The sequence below is a fragment of the Panthera uncia genome, chromosome F2 (genome assembly GCF_023721935.1).
Source record: "Panthera uncia isolate 11264 chromosome F2, Puncia_PCG_1.0, whole genome shotgun sequence".
In the NCBI taxonomy this organism is placed as follows: Eukaryota; Metazoa; Chordata; class Mammalia; order Carnivora; family Felidae; genus Panthera; species Panthera uncia.
In genome coordinates, this window is record NC_064812.1 from 58750285 (window position 1) to 58769886 (window position 19602).

Sequence of the window (19602 nt, forward strand, 5' to 3'; positions counted from 1 at the left end):
ACTATGTGCTTGAAGTTTTGCCATGAATAGCTGAATTTGGGGTCCAAAGAGAGGGATGGAGAAATCTATTGGGAATAGAATTGTCATATTGTAGAAAAAAAAAGAAAAAAAAAGATGGTTATAAATGGAAAATATGATTTTTAGGCTTATTTACATGGCCACCGAATGGCCACAGTATCATGTGACTTGAGGCGTACATTTAGCATAGAATATTAAAAACCCTTTTCTTGCTTCAGTAATATTTTCCTGTAGAAGTAAATGTCCTTTGGAAGCCACAGAATATTAGCGTGTCTTCAGATTTTTATTCTTAGCATTGAATTAAGCTTCTCTTTTCTTTGGTTGAACCATACAAAATTTATGATACTTGAACTTCTTGATGTTCAAAAAATGGCACTTGCACAAGGTTCAACCTTATACTTTCAGACTTTTGAAGTTTCTTTAAAAAATAAAAACTTTATGGTCACTGTTTACTTCTGAGTATCTGAAACATTACTTGGAAAATGAAGAGGTCATGTTTTTTGTGTTATATTGACATAGGTGTCAAAAGTTTTCAGGGTTTCCATCTTTATCCCAAACTCCACCTATTTTAATTTTTTTTTCAACGTTTTTTTAATTTATTTTTGGGACAGAGAGAGACAGAGCATGAACGGGGGAGGGGCCGAGAGAGAGGGAGACACAGAATCGGAAACAGGCTCCAGGCTCCGAGCCATCAGCCCAGAGCCTGACGCGGGGCTCGAACTCACAGACCGCGAGATCGTGACCTGGCTGAAGTCGGACGCTTAACCGACTGCGCCACCCAGGCGCCGCCTTTTTTTTTTTTCAACTTTTTTTTATTTATTTTTGGGACAGAGAGAGACAGAGCATGAACGGGGGAGGGGCAGAGAAAACTCCACCTATTTTAAAGTTAATATTGCTTATTGTTAATTAGCATAAACTTTCGGGAAGGGCCTCTCCGCTCTTCTCTGTTGAGCGTATTTTATTTTAGACCACAGTTTCCCTAATAGCCAAGCATTGAATTACTTGCTTTTCGGTTTGCTTATAGATGGGATACTTGGCACCTCTAATCTTATTGGCTTCCTGGCCCTCAGCTAACTTTTGAGCTAGTGCTATACCTTTGGTTATGCCCTGGCCTCTAATTTTAAATGCACTCCTGGATTTTTCCATTTGCTTTCACCTTACAACCTAGTGATCCTAGTAGAAGCAGTTTGATCTCTGCAGATGCAAAGTAAAACTGTGCAGGACACTCTAGCAAATGATTTTCTTAAGCTTGTTTTAATTATTGACTTTTATGATTAGTTTAAATGGGAGGAATCTACATAATGAAAGGGAAAGGCTTGTAATGCAAGGATCTCTGATTATACTAGTATCATAAACTCCTACCCAAGTGCTAGCCACATCCTCTCTGTTGAGAATCTTTTGGGGGTAGTGGTAATATAGTTTGAGATTACTGTGTTGTACAGTTTTTAATCAAATATACTTTTGGCCAGTTAACTACTTCCTAAAAATTTCACCTAGCTATCTTTTCAATGCTCAATTCATTATAGTAAGTGAAATAAGCCGGTCACAGGACAGATATTGCATGATTCCACTTAAGTGAGGTGTCTAAAATGGTCAGACTCCTAGAAACAGAGACTAAAATTGTGGTTGTCAATGGCTGGAGGGAGGAGGAAATGGGAAGCTGCTGTTGAACAGGTATGAAGTTTCAGTTAAGCAAGACGATTGTGCATGCAGTTAACAATATTGTGCACATAAAAATTTGTTAAGAGGGTAGATATCATGTTAACTCTTCTAACTACAGTAAAAAATATATGTATACTATTTGGATGATGCAATAGAGAAAACAAAATTCTCAAGTAACCTTTTATGTCTTCCTTACTTTCATTGTGTTACTCCTCTTTCCAGATTCCTTGCTTTAACGATACTTCAGATATAGAGTTTTGCCACTTGTTTTTGTAGAAAATAGCTGATGGATTGACATTCCCCTTCAGTAGCTCTGAGTTTAAAGTTCTACATTCTTTTAAAAGCTTTTTTGTTTTTTTTTAAACAAAGAGAGGGACACCTGGCTGACTTCATTGGTTGAGCCTCAGACTCTTGATTTTGGCCCAGGATCATGGGATTGAGCCCCACGCTGGGCTCCATGCTTAGCCTGGAGCCTGCTTGGGATTCTCCATCTCTCCTTCTGTATCTCCCCTGCCCCAGCATGAAAGCATGCTCTCATTAAATGAATGAATGAATGAATGAATGAATGAATAAATAAATAATAGAAAAAAAAAAAGCTTCCATTAAGGTTTTGGAGATTGCTGGCGGGGGGTGGGGGGAGGGAAGAACTTCTTGCTATATTGTCATAAACCATGGCTCTTTATAATGTCTCAGTATCTGCTCAGTACTTCCTGGACCCTCCAGTAGTTACTGTTAGTGTTTTGGTTTTACAAAATAGCAAAAGTTTAAGAACATAAGGTGACATTCTCCCCCTCATCCTGCCCCAGTAATGGCAGAATAACAACTAGAAATAACTACCTCCTGGCAGCTGCTGCTCTCAAAATCACTTGTTCGCCATTAGCAACAGAGGGAGATGATAACGTTAATAGTTACTGACCATCTTAGTTTGCCACCCAGATAGTGCTAATCATTATTCTGTTGCTGTTATTTCATAGGCTGTGGAGAATTTTTGTTACTTAAGTCTCAGGGAGTTGGATCCATTTGTGTACCATCACCTTATATTATCCTGAAGCAAAGCTTCAAGTTGGCTTTGAGAGAAAATAATTATATCCTCCTCAGGGAGATCAGGGGACATGGAACCAACCAACTTGAACCCAGAAGGTCTGTGGACCTTTCTTTTGCTTTGTTGAATAGGGAGTAGTGGTGTATCTCCGTAGGAAATGCACAGGAGGCATATTTCAGAAGACTTATTGTGGGCCCCTGTTTAATTCTTACAGATAAGAGAACGTGGGGAATCATGTTACCAGTAGATAGTAAAAATAATGCAGCAGATAAAGAATCAGTAGATACTGATCCTTTACTAGCAGGTTAGCACTTAAAAAGTGATAGCTCTGGGGCGTCTGGGTGGCTCAGTTGGCTGAGCATCTGACTTCAACTCTGGTCATGATTTCACAGTTTGTGAGTTCGAGCCCCGCATTGGGCTCACTGCTGTCAGCGTGCAGACCCTGCTTTGGAACCTCTGTCCCCCTCTCTCTCTGCCCTTCCTCTGCTCACACTGTCTCTCTCAAAAATAAACATTTTTTAAAAGAAGGAGTGAAAACTCTAAGGGGTGCTATTAATTTGCTGACTCCTGTAACTTTTCCTCAGGTTTCTGTTCTGATCTAAAAAGTACCAAATGTATAAGATTTAACAAAATGTTTTCTTCCCTTTTTTGTCTTGGTCCTGCGGGTAAAAATCACCTGCTAGAATTGAGAAACTGTCTCAACCTTGTTTTTAAAGAAAGGTTCAAGATGTAGGGGAGCAGCTCTGAATATCTCAAGCCCCTCACATTCAGAGGCCGAGAGCAACGCTGTGCCCAAGATCACCCTTCCATACCTGTTGTTTCAATGACAGTTCTCATTTGGGCGTTTTTACCCCATTTAACTCTTGTCTTCAGTAATTTCTTAAGACATGTTCAGAGTACTGTTTCTTGAGAAAAATATTTTAAGGAGTTTTAAAGTGAGGCATTTGGCTGAGATAGCATATGAGTGGCCCTCAGAGAACCACTCTTCTCTGGAAAAAGATCGTTTAGAAAAGGATGTAGACAAAAGAAGAGGTTTGTAGACTCTGAGCCCCAGAGGACATGGTTATCATGCTAAAGGATGGAAGAGAATTGGCTTAAAGCAGTTGAGAACCTGGGGCATCTGGGGGGCCCAGTCAGTTGAGTTTTGAACTTTGGTCCAGCTCATGATCTCATGGTTTGTGAGTTCAAGCCCCACATCGGGCTCACTGCTGTCAGCACAGAGCCCCCTTCGGATCCTCTGTCCCCCCCTCTCTGTGCCCCTCCCCCATTTCCACTCTCTCTCAAAAATAAACATTTGAAAAAAAATGTAAAGCAATTGAGAACCTTAGGCGTTTGTTTGTACTGCCTTCATTGAAGCACACAGATTCGAAGAAAGGAAATAAGGTGGGAGTGTAGAGTGGAATGGAATAGTTACCCTGTTCTCTGACTCTGTGGCCAGACTGCCTGAAGCTGGGACGGTGCTCACTCGACTGGGCAGGCTTCCAGGACTACCGTGACGTGTCAGTGACTGCTGCTCCCAGCCTCTCCTGAACTTCAGGGGGTAACAGCAGGGCCAGTAATGTCAGGAGGGAGCCTTGTGCTGTCCCTGGCCCAGCACTCTCCCTGCCAGGCCTGTCACAGATGTAGTTGTACAGGGGACAGAAGCACCAGGTCGGATGTGGAGGCCTAAAGCCCAAGGAACTGGTGCACAGGTGTGCCTGCTGCACCTGTTTTCACAACTAGAGATTGGATTCCATGTTGCCAGGTTTGGACTTGAATATGAAAAATGACATCATTTTTTTCAAAACTCCTACATAAGAGACATATTTTCCATACTTTTTTTAATGCTTATTTTTGAGAGAGGGATAGAGAAAGAACGAGTGGGGGAGAGGCAGAGAGAGGGAGATGCAGAATCTGAAGCAGGCTCCAGGCTCTGAGCTGTCAGAACAGAGCCTGACACGAGGCTTGAACCCATGAACCTGCAAGATCATGGCGTGAGCCAAATTTGGATGCTTAACCCAGGCACCCCATGCTTTTTCATTTAAAAAGGTATTTTAAGGGGCACCTGGGTGGCTCAGTCGGTTAAGTGTCCGACTTCAGCTCAGGTCATGATCTCACAGTCCATGAGTTTGAGCCCTGCGTTGGGCCCTGTGCTGACACCTCAGAGCCTGGAGCCCGTTTCAGATTCTGTGTCTCCCTCTCTCTCTGCCCCTCCCCCATTCATGCTCTGTCTCTCTCACTGTCAAAAATGAATAAATGTTAAAAAAAAATTTTTTTTTAAATAAAAAGGTATTTTATGATTTCTTACCACTCTCCCTGTTTCTTCCATGGCTTGAATGATTCAGCCACGACAGCTTTCCTGAAGTTCTAAAGGACATCTTTGCTCATCCCTTCCCTCTTCCTGGTGGCCTGGCCCCAGCCAGCTGCTCAGGGCTGCTCTGTCTTCAGGTCTAGGCATCAAGTCTCCTCTTCATGGAGGGTGTACCCAACCCCATACCCTCCCACTCTACTGCCACCCCCTTCCACCTAATGCCCATTTGTCTGAGCTCTCGTCTAGTTCAGTATGTTTGTTTCACATCTCTTTCTCCAACTAGATCAGAAAGCCAGGCCCTGAAAGCAGCTTTGCTCACTTTGGTACACCCCAGGAGCTAGTTTAGATCAGGGCACTTTGGTAAGGGCTCCGGTAAATATTTGATGAATGAGTGAATTAAATTCTCACTACTTAGGCTGTAAACACTGCCAGTGCTTCTAATTCTGTTTTCTTGGGCATTTATAAACTAGCTTTAAAGGAAGGAAACATAGCTGTCATAATTCATCATGCTATAATCTGACCGTAGTGAAGGAAGTAAAGAAAATGCGAAAGTGCATGTTACAGGTACCTTTTTCCTTAACTATGTCAACAGCATTAAAAAATCATAACAAAGGCAAGGCTGGGAAATAAGAACTTGAGGTTAAGCCAAACTCTTATCTCCATTCTTCATAGGTGTGAGCTGGTCTAGTGATACATGTGAGTGCTTCCCATAAACAGATATGGAAACTCCAGGAAGTCAGCTTATACTCACTATAAAAATATTAGCTCATCCCTACCTGGTTGACATCACCAAAATATGGGATAAATCAGAGCAGAGCCTAAGAGCTTACTGTTTTTTAAAAACCTGTTCACCGAATGCTCACTTGTCTTTTTTTCCTTTTGAAAGTTTTTCTTGTCTTACCTCTTTCTTTTTCCTGGTCATTTTTCTTAAGCTCAAAAAATAGCGTTCAATGGAACAGTTCCTCACAAGATTACTTGACTTGATTCATTTCACTTATTAGTAATTAAAACCCAGAGTCAACCATGAGTCAGTGCACATTATGGATCCAAATTAAACTTCTCCCAATTTTAGAAAAAAAAAAGCTGAGTCTCTTCCAAGTTATTGTGAAGAGCAGGAATTTGAAATTCTTAAATTCAGTTGGAAAAAGGATTCTCGTTCTCTTTTGCAAATCAAAATTCTACTTTATATTCTATCTTTATTTCTTTTGTGTAATGTTAGTAGTCCTATCATATCTTTAAAAACCATTGTAGATTATCAGACCATTGTAGATGATCTTCTACTGGGGCTCTGGTTAATGTTCAGTTTTTAATGTAAGTGATTTTTTTTTTCAGGAAGGTTGAATTTTTCTGTAATGCCTTGTAAGCCATTTTAATGAAGAGGCTGTTAAGTAGGTAAAGTGATTTTGGAGGAAATCACCTAAAATATGGGAATTCACTACTGAGGAGAGCGTTAATTATTTGCCTTATTTAGGCCTCCTGTACTCTTCCATATCAACCTCTGCTACCCGTTTCCCTGTTATCACCAGCTCTTCTACAAGCAGATTCCAGAGGCTTCGTTAATACACGCAGGCTGAGGTGCAAAAAAGTTATTGTAAATGGGAATTGATAGTTGCCTCTTTCTTCACAGGAGAGTTGTTTTAACAGTTGAATGAGAGAGTGGGTATCATAGGGCTTTATAAACTGTAAATAACCATATATAGTTTACGTTTTGTGAGATGTGTCGCCATTTAGTGGGTCATTACACATACCAGGGGAACCTACTGTGTTATGGGAACCTTGTGAAAATTTAGTGGGTCATTACACATAACAGGGGAACCTACTGTGTTATGGGAATCTTGTTTCTGAGGATCTTTCTTGAAAAAACTCTTTCACCTGCCCTCTCGAGTCCAGCCCCATTCAGAAACTGAGGCCTTGAGGTGGCCGGGTGTTCTAATGATTTAACAAGTAGGTTCAAGCAATACAAATTTCACGAAAATTAGTTATATGCCGTAATAATGAGAGGGTCACACAGTTATCCAGACTTCCGGGCCATTAGAAACATACTTTTTTAAACCTGGGGATCATAGAGGCATGGCTTTCCACTTTGATTAAACAGAGAACATAAGGAGGAGATGCTGTGTGTGGTGTGCATGGGATACGAGGTAGCGTTCAGTCCTGCGGAGATCAACTTGGTGAAAACTGGAGCAAAAAGACAACGTTCTAAGGGGAGGGTAAGCCAGGTTTTTGGGACACATGTCACCCTTGTTTTAACTATAGAAATCAGAGTTGGCTTAGACGGTACAAACCGCAGCAGGTTCGATCTCCTTTATCTCTGAAACGTGACATTTTCCTGATGCTGTAAATACGAAGAGTTAAAGCAGCAGTGGCTTTCTCACATACATGATGAAAGCCACAAGTGTGATAGCATCCATGTTCCATCCCATGTGCTCCTGGAGACAGAGCCTCTGTCTGCTGGCGAGTGGCAGAGCTCTGCATGCACGCTCACAGAGCCAGGAGACTCCTCTGAGCGGCAGCTGCCCGACAGCCAGAGGACCCTGCTCACAACTTTCCATCATGGATTAAGCTGACTCCGCCAATCTCACTTTACTCAAGACACCAAACTGGCCGCTTGCAAGACTAGTGCCTTGCAAATCTTTGAGATGCTTTTCTTATTATAGATGAAATATGAACATTGTGTTTAGGAACAGGATCCAACAAATGCCAAAGGTATTTATGTAACTCATTCAGCTTTAGTACAACGGCCCCTTGAGAATAAAACTAAATAAGCCTTTAATAATTTTGCCCTTCTATTTTAGTCGGTGTTTCACATTTATTTGTATAATATGCTTCAATTCAAAATAAGCTTCTTTATCAGAAATTTAATTAACATGTAAGGAATCAAGATTGCCTCCAAAAGAGTGCAACTCTTTGAAGTCAGATCTTCTTAGGAATTCCCTGTGTGCCGAAAGAAACTTATTCAAGTTAAGTAAAATACATTAATTCATTTTCTAACATTTTAAAAATAATTGTGCCAGAGATTAACAAATAACTGTTAGATTTTTGTCAGTTTTCTTTTGAATAAGTTTAAAATTTTGCTGAGTTTTACTACATAAAGTCCATCAAATTTTGATCTCAATTGGCTTGGTCCAGAGATCCCTGTTTAATTTTTTACATTGGTGTAAGAGCTTTTTGAATTAGTATTTCAAGATTTCCTAACTCACTTCCATCCATTAAGGGAAAGGTTTGATATTCTTGTGGGGACCCTACTAAGTCAAAACATGTTAAGGAAAAATCCCAGAGAAGCTGGACTTTCAGGTTAAGGAGTAGGAATGGAGGAGTGTCTGGTGATGGGGCCATACCCACCCACTGCCGGCCCTTGTCCCTCATTCCCACCCCTGCTGTTCACCCTAGCAATTTGAGAATGAGTTGAGCTGTGACTGATAGATACCTTGCAAAGATGAAAATGCCCTGGAAGGGTCATTAGCTAACACGTTAGTTAACACCCTGGTCTGAACTTGCAGAAAAGAGTCTAAGTTACCAGCCCATTTTATAAGGTTTGGTTTTTTATCTCAGGGAAATAATGATTTTAATCACTCTTATAATATTAATCGATGACATACTATGTAAATGTAAAATTATGATTAGGATCCAGCTCTTCCCATCATAGAGCCTGGTTAGGACAGATAAAATTGAAATTACCCAGGCACCTGGGTGGCTCAGTCCATTATGCAGCCAACTCTTAATTTCTGCTCAGGTCGTGATCTCACACTTATGAGATCCCTCCCTCATTTGCTCACGCATGCACGTGTGTTTTCTCTCTCTCAAAAAATAAAAATGCAGTTACCTCTCAGGTGATTGGCACCTGGCTACAAGCTTAGCACATAGGAGGAGCTTAGTCATAGCCTGGGGCTGGAGGCATGATTGTGCAGGTGGTATCCAGCTTGTATCCAGCTGGTACAAAGGATAATGGCCCACATGTATTTGGGGTATTGTAAAATGTTTGGTATGGCTGGAAAAAAGACTACTTAGGTGTGGGGGGTGTTGAGAGATGAAGTGGAGATGAGATGAGGGGCTCACTGACCTATAAAGGGGGAGTTTGGACATTATCCCAAAGTCCGAGGAGAGCTACTGATAGTTTTAGGCAGAATTACATGATCAAATTTAGAAAGATCACTCTGGATGCAGGTGATATAGGGACTGGGAAGAGTAAGGGGCAATACAATTGGAGGCCGATTAAGTGGTAATGTGCTAACTAGCAATCTAGGTAAGAGCCCATGGGCTGAGCTAAGCAGTGACAGCGGGGATAGAAAGAAGAAAATGTATGGTGACAGCGTCCCAGGCAGACTCCATAGGACTTGATGGTTGGTTGAATAAATGTGGCAAACCTAGAAGAGGCAGAGTCAGAGTGACCCCTGAGTTTCAGGATTGGCCAACTGGATGGATGCTAGTACTGTTTATTCAGACAGGGACCGGAGAGGAAAGTATGGGTTTAGAGAGGAAAATTGGTTTGGATTTTGACTTCTTGAATTGGGAGATGCTGGCCCCAAAGACAAAAGGGAACATAGCCTGGAATTCAGATTTGTACCATACATAAAGAGCTCAGACCCAACCCTGAGGAACAAAGACATTTATGAGGCACATTGCAAAAGAGGAATTCCACGTCCAGGATACTGGAGGCAGCTCTTTTAAAGAAGTACAAATAAAGCACTTCTCATGTTAAGGACTAGGAGGAATCTGTTGCCTTAAGACCATGCAATTCAGGTATCAGAATATCTATTCTTGAATTTGTGAAATTATGCTTTCTAAGATTTGTGCTCAAAGGACCTACCCAGTGAGCAAGATCTGTTGGCCTGTTTCTTTCTTGGCAACATCCTGGAACAAAATATCACCCTCACAAATTATTGTGCTGAAGAAACATCCTTTGGCAAACATTTATTTAGTGCCAGCTCTGTCCAAATACGATAGATACTAGGCCCTAGGAATACAATGATGAATAAGAAACAAAACTTGCCGTTGAGAGCAAATACCCTGAGGCGGTGTGTGTTGGGGGTGGGGGGTGTCATAGCACTTCTGTGTGGCAGGTTGGGAGCTGTGAGCCAGATGGGGGCTGTGAGGTGGAAGCACCCACTGGGAAGCACCTGACCCGCCTGGGTGAGCTTGTCACCAACACTCCCCTGCGCTGTTTGCACAAGCAGCTCTCTGCCTGGAACGCCCTCACACCCACGCCCCTTTGCCTAACCTCTCTTAGTCCTTTGTGATCACGCTCAAGGTCCATACGGGACTGAATTAAGAAAACCTAACAAAATGTCTTTTCGTAGATGTAATTTTACCCCTGACAATAGCAGTGCTATCAACGGAATATACATAGGTAAGAGTTGAATAGTACTAGGGAGAGGATGACTAGCACTTTCTTTAAAAAACAACAGCAACAACTAATGGGGCCCCTGGGTGGCTCAGTCACTTGAGTGTCGAACTTCGGCTCAGGTCAGGATCTGACAGTTCATGAGTTCGAGCCCCGCGTCGGGCTTGCTGCTGTCGGCACAGAGTCCGCTTCAGCTCCTCCGTCTCCCTGTCTCTCTGCCCCTCCCAGGCTTGCGTGCAGGTGTGCATGCTCTCTCTCTTTCTCTCTCAAAAGTAAACGTTAAAAAAAAAACCTGTTAAATTTTTCAGGGTGCCTGGGTGGCTCGGTCTGTTAAGCATCCAACTCTTGGTTTCGGCTCAGGTCATGATCTCACGGTTTGTGGGTTCTAGCTGCATATCAGGCTCTGTGCTGACAGTGCAGGGTCTGCTTCGGATTCTCTCTCTCCCTCTTTCTCTGCCCCTCCCTCACTCGCTCTCTCTGTCTCTCTCTCAAAAATAAACTTAAAAAAATTTTTTAAGTTTTTCAATAGTTAAATAATTTTAAATCACATTTTAACTTATCTCTGCATAGAGTCTTTAAGATGTGACTTTTGATGGTAGCAGAATCCCAGCGTCATTTGGACATAGAAACATCAAAGTTAGCTATTTTGCGGTAAGTTGATTTTTTGGCGGTGTTTCCAGCTGAGGAAGCAGTGTCGACACCGCTAAACATTTCCCCCACGTATCCTACGCACCAGTGCAAGCACTCTTCCCCTTTTGCTCTGAGGATTGCAATTTCGGTGATGCCTTTTGGCCACATACAAACAAAGCTGACCTGGTTGAGTGCTTACCTGGTGCCTGAACCTGTGCCGTGACCTTGGCATCTGTAACCTCCCTTAATCCCCACAGCAACCCCGTTAGTGACGTAGAAAGGTCACAAAACAAGTAGGTGCCCTGTGTAGGGTGGACCCCAGGCAGCACAGCATCAGAGCCCAAGCCACTAGATTTTGAGAATTGGGGTAGGAAATTTTTTCCTTTTACCCCACGTACCTGCCTTAGGCTCATAAAGGAAGATCCATCTGGGAGCAGTGTGATTTAGTCATATGCTTCATTTTGCCAGTTTCATTTAACCAATATTCGTTTGATAGCCACAAATCTTGTGGATGAGACAAACAGACGGATAATGTCAGTTTAATATGGTAAATTCTAAGAAAAACTGAAACCACATCAGAAGAAAGAACACTGAACACATGTGGGGCTGAGCCTGTGCTGTGCAGAGTGAATCGAGATTCTGCAGGAAGCAAATGGTGGCAAGGATGCCCCAGACAGAAGGAGTATCTGGAGGAAGATGGAGTGGGATAAAAGTACATAGGGTAGGTTCCTACTGGCCTTTGGATAGAGGTGACATTGCCTCTCCAGGTGCGGTCCATCCACCCCCTGCAGCAGATCAGAAGGGGCACTTAAAATCTTCTGGCTCCCACCTACTGCTGATTTCACATCTCTTTGGGTGAGGCTCAGAAGTTTGGTTTTGCAAGCTTCCCAGGTTATTCTGAGGTATGCTGAAAGTTGATAAATGTAGGTTAAGATAGGATAGCAAATGATGTCATGAAGGTTTGGGAGCTGGATTGTCTACTGTTTGTTGGCCTTGGGGAGTCTTTGAAGGAAGGTGAGCAGGGAACCATCTGTCTCTGAGATGGATATAAGTGGGGCCAAGGCTGTGGAGGGCCTGGGCTGTGGACAGATGATAAAGACCCATGCCCTTGCCTGAGAAGCAGGAAATGAAATTAGCAGGAATTGGTGGGTAGAAGTGGTGGGCAAGGAACAGAGGCACATCTAAGACATTTGTGCGTGTGATATTCTAATGCTTCTGAATAAGATTAGTGAAAAGGTTCATCATTCCTGGAATGTGGGTCATTTATTTCAAACATATAAAGTAAAGTAATCTTTCTGGGTCTCTCATCAGTGGAGATGAGGAAGTGAGGAACTGGACCACACTGTCACAGAAAGCCCAAGTCTGGGCCTCCACTGTTGTGTGAATTCCCTTCCTTTGCCAGTTTTTGCACTTCACAAAACCACACCAACAATATTTCTTACAGAAATTATTCAGATAGGAAACATGGTGGAACATATCACTGACGTTTCACTTTTCCAACTCCAGATTTGTCCTCAATCAGAAGATGGTGTACTGAAAGGACAAATGTCCTATTGTGTATACTGTTAGGAACAAGATTATAGTGAGGGACATATCACCAAAATCAAAACCATTTTTGAAGTACCCATAAACATTCCAGGAGCAAAACTCACATGCCAATCATTCTTGATCATCTGAGGGGTATTATTCAATGCTTACACACTTAGTACTGCCCTAGACCTGCAGTGAGAGAAAGGAAGCATGGGCCTGAATCTTCCACAAGTTTAGGGTTGATTGGAGAGACCTCATACCTGTAGGGAGTCGTTAAATAATAAGACACCAATTCATTCAGTCAGCTGTTTATTAGTGCCTGCCTCATCCCATACAGGTCTTGAAGTAGTTTATGTAAATGTCTGAATGGTCAGTCTTACGGGAATTAAAAAAGAATAGATGGACCAGTCCATAAAGCACCTCCCAAGGTTTTTTTTGCTTGGCCACTAGGAATATTTTGAGGTCTTTTTTTTTTCATGTTACCTCACAAACTTGACAGAGCATTTTTCAAAATTATGTTATTCTTCTTAACTCCTCACTAAATCAGAATAACTTTCAGCCCATTGTTGGAATGATTAAAATCTAATTATAGAGTGAGCAGACAGTCTCTAATGTTTCATTCTATAAATGAAAACAAAGGAAAGACAACCATGTGTAACAGTTTTCTCCCCGCCCCCTTCAGAATCTCCAGTAATAGGTTAATTTTGTGGTGTTAAAGTTCAGTTACTAACGTTTACTCTTGAAAAGTTTTCTTTAAATTACAGTTTGCTATATTTGTAACAGTTACAGAGCCTCCTCTATTCAGTGCCTGATAATGGAAATTTCAAAGGAAACAGAAGGCATAAGCCAACAAAGGGAAGGAAAAAAAAGCCTCAAGAATCCCCCCATAAACAGTGTCTATGTGAACGTGTATGCATATGAATCTATGTAAATTCATGTGTATAAGATGCTGGTCCTAAGGGAATGCCGAGTAATGAGAAGGGGGAGAAAAATGAGAGAGACAGCATGAGTAAAGGATGTTCTGGTATAATTGGCGTGTCAGGTGGAATTGGTCTGGAAAGATTTCATAAGGAGTTTGAGCCTTGAGCGATATTTTGAAGGGAAGCGAAGGCATGATTTGTCACAGAGGCAACAGAGATTTTACCAGGTAGGGCAAGAATAGTGTCTCTGATGACTCACAGCCTGAAGAGAAAGAAAAATGCTTCAAGGCAGTAGAGATCACCAGTGTTCATTATCTATGGGCATTACTGTGTCCGTGTGCTTCGCTGCAGTAGGTATTACTTTTGGCCTCATTGCCTTATTAACCTTTTGATGTTCTATGTTGATATTCCGTGGTGACTCCCATGGCCAACAGAACATGCAAACAAGGGTCTTTCACATGCAGACCCTTCCCTCTCCCCCTCCTCCTACCACCCAGGAAAAAAAACTATCCAGAAAGTTAGTAAATTTGGGCGTAGCAGTAGTGGTGCTAGTCTGAAGTCCCTGAAAGCTAATGCGGTTGGTTTGTAGAAAAGAATAAAAATCATAGGAAGGTGGGAGGCTAGGGACACCGGATCTAACATTTCTGTTAGATCTTTACTCTGAAGCTTCATCCTCTTTTGAGAAATCTTACAATATGTGTACAAAAACATACTCAAAACCCTTCTGGATTGTACACCCCACTGCTGGTGTGTAGAATGTAAGAGGCACAGTATTTTGCTTTGTAGTGGGTGGTGTAGAGTACAGCTGAGTCATGGTGAGAGAGGAGGACAATTAGATAAGGGTGCTGACTATTGAAGGATCTTAAAAGCTCTAATCAGGTGTTATGCAACACACAAGTGGAAACCCTTTCAGAGTCCTGAGGAAGTTAGTAACATGATCAAAACAACATCTGAGGAGAATGGTTTTAGCTGTCATGCACAAGGTGGACTGGAAACGGAGTTGGGACAGGACCATCAAGGGCATGAACAAATCAGTCTACATGTGAAAAACTGGATCCTTGAAAATGGTAAAGGAGAACTCATCTTGTATATCACTGGTTGTGTGCAAGAGAGTTAAAACCCTAAGGATCTGAGCATAGTCAGCTAAGAGCACACATGGACCGTATATAATGGTGGTGACACTTTGGGGAGAGGGATAATGAATCTTTGAATCCCGGACTTTCAGAGAAGAACAAAACAAAGAGATTCCTGTAAGGATGGTGCTCAGAAGCCTCTAAATGGTGCATTTAAGAGCTTCCAACGGAAATGAAAACATCAACATCAAAGATTTCCATAGTCACTTGTAATAGTTGTTAGGAAAATGAGTAGAGAAGGCTGGGGTAGAGAAATGTAGAAGGAATCATTGGAGATAGCCATTTGTGGAAACGGGAATTATTTTATACTAAGAGAAGTTTTAGGCAAGATACTGGCCAAGGTTTGGGGTTATAACCAACATCTCTATTCGCATAATTCTGTTGTCTGAAATCAAGTCAAATTAGCAAATCCTTTTAATTTTTTATTTACTCCATTAATAGAGTAGCCATCGAAGTATCTAGATGGTCAGCCGTATAGTAATCAGAGCTTTCATTAACTCTTTATGCTGCCTGTTGTAAAAGGTTGAAATTGACATCTATGATTTTCTTTGCCTTAGAAAAGGTATCTTTGATTTTTGATTCGTTGTTGTATATACAAAATGGATCAAGAAAATAAGCACATGACTTGCATGAAGATGCCTGAGTTACTAATTAAACAAAAAGCGTGAAAACTTTGCAGAAGCTAATTTCAGGCCCCAAACCTTATCAGCTGGGACCTCCCTCCAGAAGGACATAAGTAGGCATTTTACCTACACAGAGGAGGTAGGACCAAGAGCAGCAAGTGAGTTACGAGTCTTACAAAGAGCACGTGAGTTCAGCTTAAGATCAAAACCACGGGAGAACCGGGCGTCTGTTTTGTGATGATTGTGTTCCACAGTAGCATCTACATTTTTTTCTCTCCCCGGGTCTCCCCCTTGCAAACTCGTTGCAAGTTTATTTTGTTTGACCCCTCTCTGGTTTGTAATAGAGAATCTGCCTGGCCTCCCAGAGCAGGAGTGTCCAGGAACACAGTCCACCCTGCCTGCAAATTCTTGCAGTGGCAAGTCCCAGCTTGAAGAGGCCCCCTGCTCAGCAGGGTCTGACCAATCACCTGAGAGATCACCCCTCCTGCTGGAAATCAGGCAGGTGCAGGCGTGCTTGATGAGGTCCAGGGGTCTCTGTTGAGCGGTCTCAATTTTTCCATTAAGAAGAAACTGGTTACCTGTGTATTGTGGTCTAGTCGGTCAGCAGTTTTTCTTATTCTCATGAAACAGGAAAATATGAAAAGAAAAACAACTTTCACTAAATGATGAACACTTATTAAATGAATCAAAATATAAAATTGTAGCTCTTTCAAAAGCGTGGATTATATCGAGTCATGCTTTATAACTTTTGTCTGTCGGAGAGGACTCTGAATTAGCTAAGAATGTAAAAGTTTAGGTGTTCAAGCCATGGAGATTAAGGAGTTAAGGATTCCTTAATCAAGGATTCCTTAATTAAGGATTAAGATTTTTTTTTAGGAAAACAAAGGTAAAACTTGTAGACAAATAAATATATTTACAGTCCCTGTACCAAGCAGGTGTAGTGACTTTTAGGAGCTTAAAATAGGCCATATGTAGCTGGTTTTCCTCATGACATTTTCAAGATTTTTTTTTCTCTTAATTTTTTTTTGTTTTCCTTTTCTTCATCCATTGTATCTCTGTATACAGTTAGTATGAAATTCTGCTCACCTCAGTACTAAATAATTTTTAGAAATCTGAGTTGCTGCTGAACTAATGAACTATAAAGCTGTTTAGAATTACTATAAGTTTTTCCTAATAATTACTTACAAATCTAAATATGCTGGAATCATTCTTAGTAAGAGCTATGAGAGTTATGCCCAGAATAAGATGTTTCTTATACCTAGTAAGAAAATGATAATTGTGAGTAAGTGGTCATTTTTGGTCATTTTTAGACTTCAGTAGTCTACTTTATGTTTATTAATATAGACTGTGTAGCAAATAAAGCTAATTCTATCTTACACGGTACATGGGATCCAGCACAAGTATCAAGAACTCATAGGCACTTGAAGTACTTGGTTTTGATTCGTTTGTCATCTCTTTCTTTAAAATTTTTTAATGTATTTATTTATTTTTGAGAGAGACAGGGACAGAGAGAGAGGGAGACCCAGGATCTGAAAGCAGGCTCCAGGCTCTGATATGTCATCACAGAGCCCGATGTGGGGCTCAAACCCGTGAACCCCGAGATCATGACCTGAGCCGAAGTCGGACACTTGACCAACTGAGCTCCTCATTTGTCATCCTTGAGTTGATTTTCTCCCCCAGGGATTTAAAATCCACCTCAAAGCTAAGACCTCATCAGGTTTCTGATGGTTCATATGTCAGTTCAATACTGCATAAATATATATATTTTTTAATTTCTGTGCTGAGATCATTGCTTAAAAGTTTTTAAGTTTAATGAAAACGATCATTCATTACTGAGTCCTTTATGGCTAGTGACACCGATTTCCTAGGGCTCAGTTACAACACACACACACATGAAACCTGAGCGATAGGAGACAAGCAGGTGAAAGAGTTGAAGTTTGAGAGGTCTGATTCACTCATCACCTGGAGACTGTATCCCTTTCTCAAACAGGCTCAGAGCAGGGCCCAGGAGCGAGACCCCAAGAAACCCATTCACAGTCAACCTGAAGAACATCCCGCTCTTCCTCATGGTATTGGCCCCACCTTATGTTTGGGGACCAGGATGCCAGAAAGACTCTGGGAGCTGAGCAAACTGGGCTGAGGTAGGAGATTTTATTCAGATGTCATCTAACCATGTGACATATTAAGCCTTAGATTACTCATCAAAAAATGGGATGATTTGGCATCCAACTCACGGAAGTTGGGAGAATTCAATTTGCCCCTAACACAATAAGTAGCACTCAGTAGGTATTAAATGAACTGATAGAACCAGCAGTCCTTGAATACTTCCGTGTCGAGTACTGTATAAAAACAGCCCTCACCCTCTGAGGCATATTCCAAGGCAGGAGAGGGAGGAGAAAAGCAGCAGATTCTATGATGTGATACAGCAAAAGACAGTGCATATAAGAAAGCAACAGAAGATTGCTAGGTATCTGGAGGAACTGAGAGAGACTTCAAGGGGCAACTCTTGGGCCGTCTTGAGACAAGTAGGCATTGCCGGGAACAGAAGGGGAAGAAAGACTTGCCTAACAGAGGGAGCCACATGGGGAAAAGCGTGGAAGATTTAGACCTCTCGTTTGTTCCTTCCCTGATAAAATGCTATTGTCATTTATACTCCTGGGGTTCCAGGACATAGAGAGGCAGTGTGTGCTCTTTGTGGTTAAGAACACATGCTGTGGGGGCGCCTGGGTGGCTCAGTTAAGAGTCCAACTTCAGCTCAGGTCATGATCTTGTGGTTCGTTTGTTAGTTCGAGCTCGGCTTCAGATCCTCTCTCTCCTTTTCTCTCTGCCCCTCCCCTGCCTCCTTTTCTCTCTGCCCCTCCCCTGCTCGCACTCTCTCTCTGTCTCAAAAATAATTAAACATTAAAAAATTTTAAGAAAGAACACAGTGGCTACAGTCTGGGTTCAGATCCTGACACTGTCAGTGATGAAACTCGGGCCTCACTTGCCTTTGTCTGCACAGTGGGGAAAGAACAATAGCTCTTTGCAGGATTATTGTGAGGGTTAAGCGAGGTAATAAATTTGAAGTGGAAAGTGGATGCTGGTTCACGTTAGAGTAAATGTTGTAATTATTTCAATCAGTGGTTCCTGAATACCACTCTGCACAAGCAGGAAGAGTGGGTGCTTTGGGAGAAACCAAAATGAGAGAGAGAGAAATGGCCCTGTCCTCCAGGAAATTTATAACCTAGTGGCAGAGATGGATAGGTCAACAACTTGCAGTGCAGCTGGAAATTAAACAAGAGCTATGTGGAGGTTAAAGCGGTGTGTGGGAGCATCACTAGAAAAGAAATCTGTTCCAAGGAGGAGGAGGAATTCTTCAGAGAAGTGCGGTTGGTGTAGACTTTTCACCCAGTGCTCATTTGGGCTTGCTTTGGCTCTGTTGTGTGTGACTCAGCACAGGACCATCCAGGCGCATTGTTGGGCCTGTTTCCCTCTCCAGGGCCGACTTTGTCTTGGCTCCTTTGCCATTTACCTGGACGCCATTCAAATGCTTCCCTTAGAACTGAAGCTGGAAGGGTGAATCAGGTAGGTCTTTATATCGTAAGCCAGGAAGAGCAGGAGCTGAGGGCAGTCAGGAACTGGGACTTTATCTGCAGTGGGAAGAAGTCAGGTTACAGGGACGTCCCCAGGCCTTAGGCTTTGGAGCCCATTCACGGAGTTCCCCTTCCAGCCCCTGCACTGCTTCTGTTTTGTTGCTCTTGGTTCCAGCGCCGACTCCCCACATTCAGAAGAACCCCCTCAGAATTTCAGGTCGCCACCCCCACTGCTCCCCGAGCACAGACTGGAGTGAGGCCTGCACTGTGAATGGGAAACCGGATGTGAGAAAGCAGAGAAGTGATAGCAACCCTCCCCTATAGTGAAGGAGCACCTGCCATGCTCTCCAAGAGTCCCCATGTCCCCCAGGGGCTACCAGCTCACAGGTAAGAGGTGGGCTTCTGTTGGCCCGTGTCTTCCAACAGTTGGGTCCATGCTTTCCTACTTCTGGCAGAACTTGTCTCACGGATGGTGGTTTGTGCCTGACTCTGCCCCACAGCTTGAGCTCTGATGACGAGCCATCCCCTCTGTTTTGGTCAGGCTGGTCCTGGCAAGAGAGGCTTGTAAGTCAGCTCTAACCCAGTCATCTTTGCCTTTGAAAATCAAGGAAGAAGTGAGTGTGAGCTATGGTGCAAAGAGTTTCCGAAGGGAGAAAAGAGGGAAACAATTCAAATAAATGTGTAACTGACAGCCCAATTTTCCCCAGAGAGGTTTTGGGAATTCTCTCTGGAATATGGTATAGTAGTTAAGAGCACAGATATTAGAGCCAAAGCATCTTCATGTCTTGGTTTTGTCACATTTTTAGCTGAGTGGCGTCAGGTAAACAATGTTACCTATCTA

At 42.4% G+C, this 19602-nt stretch overlaps 1 protein-coding gene across 1 annotated transcript in view; it reads left to right on the top strand.

Annotated features, from left to right (window-relative positions):
* JPH1 (junctophilin 1) overlaps positions 1–19602 on the top strand; it is an 83516-nt gene that overhangs the window by 7727 nt on the left and 56187 nt on the right. The window lies entirely within an intron of this gene.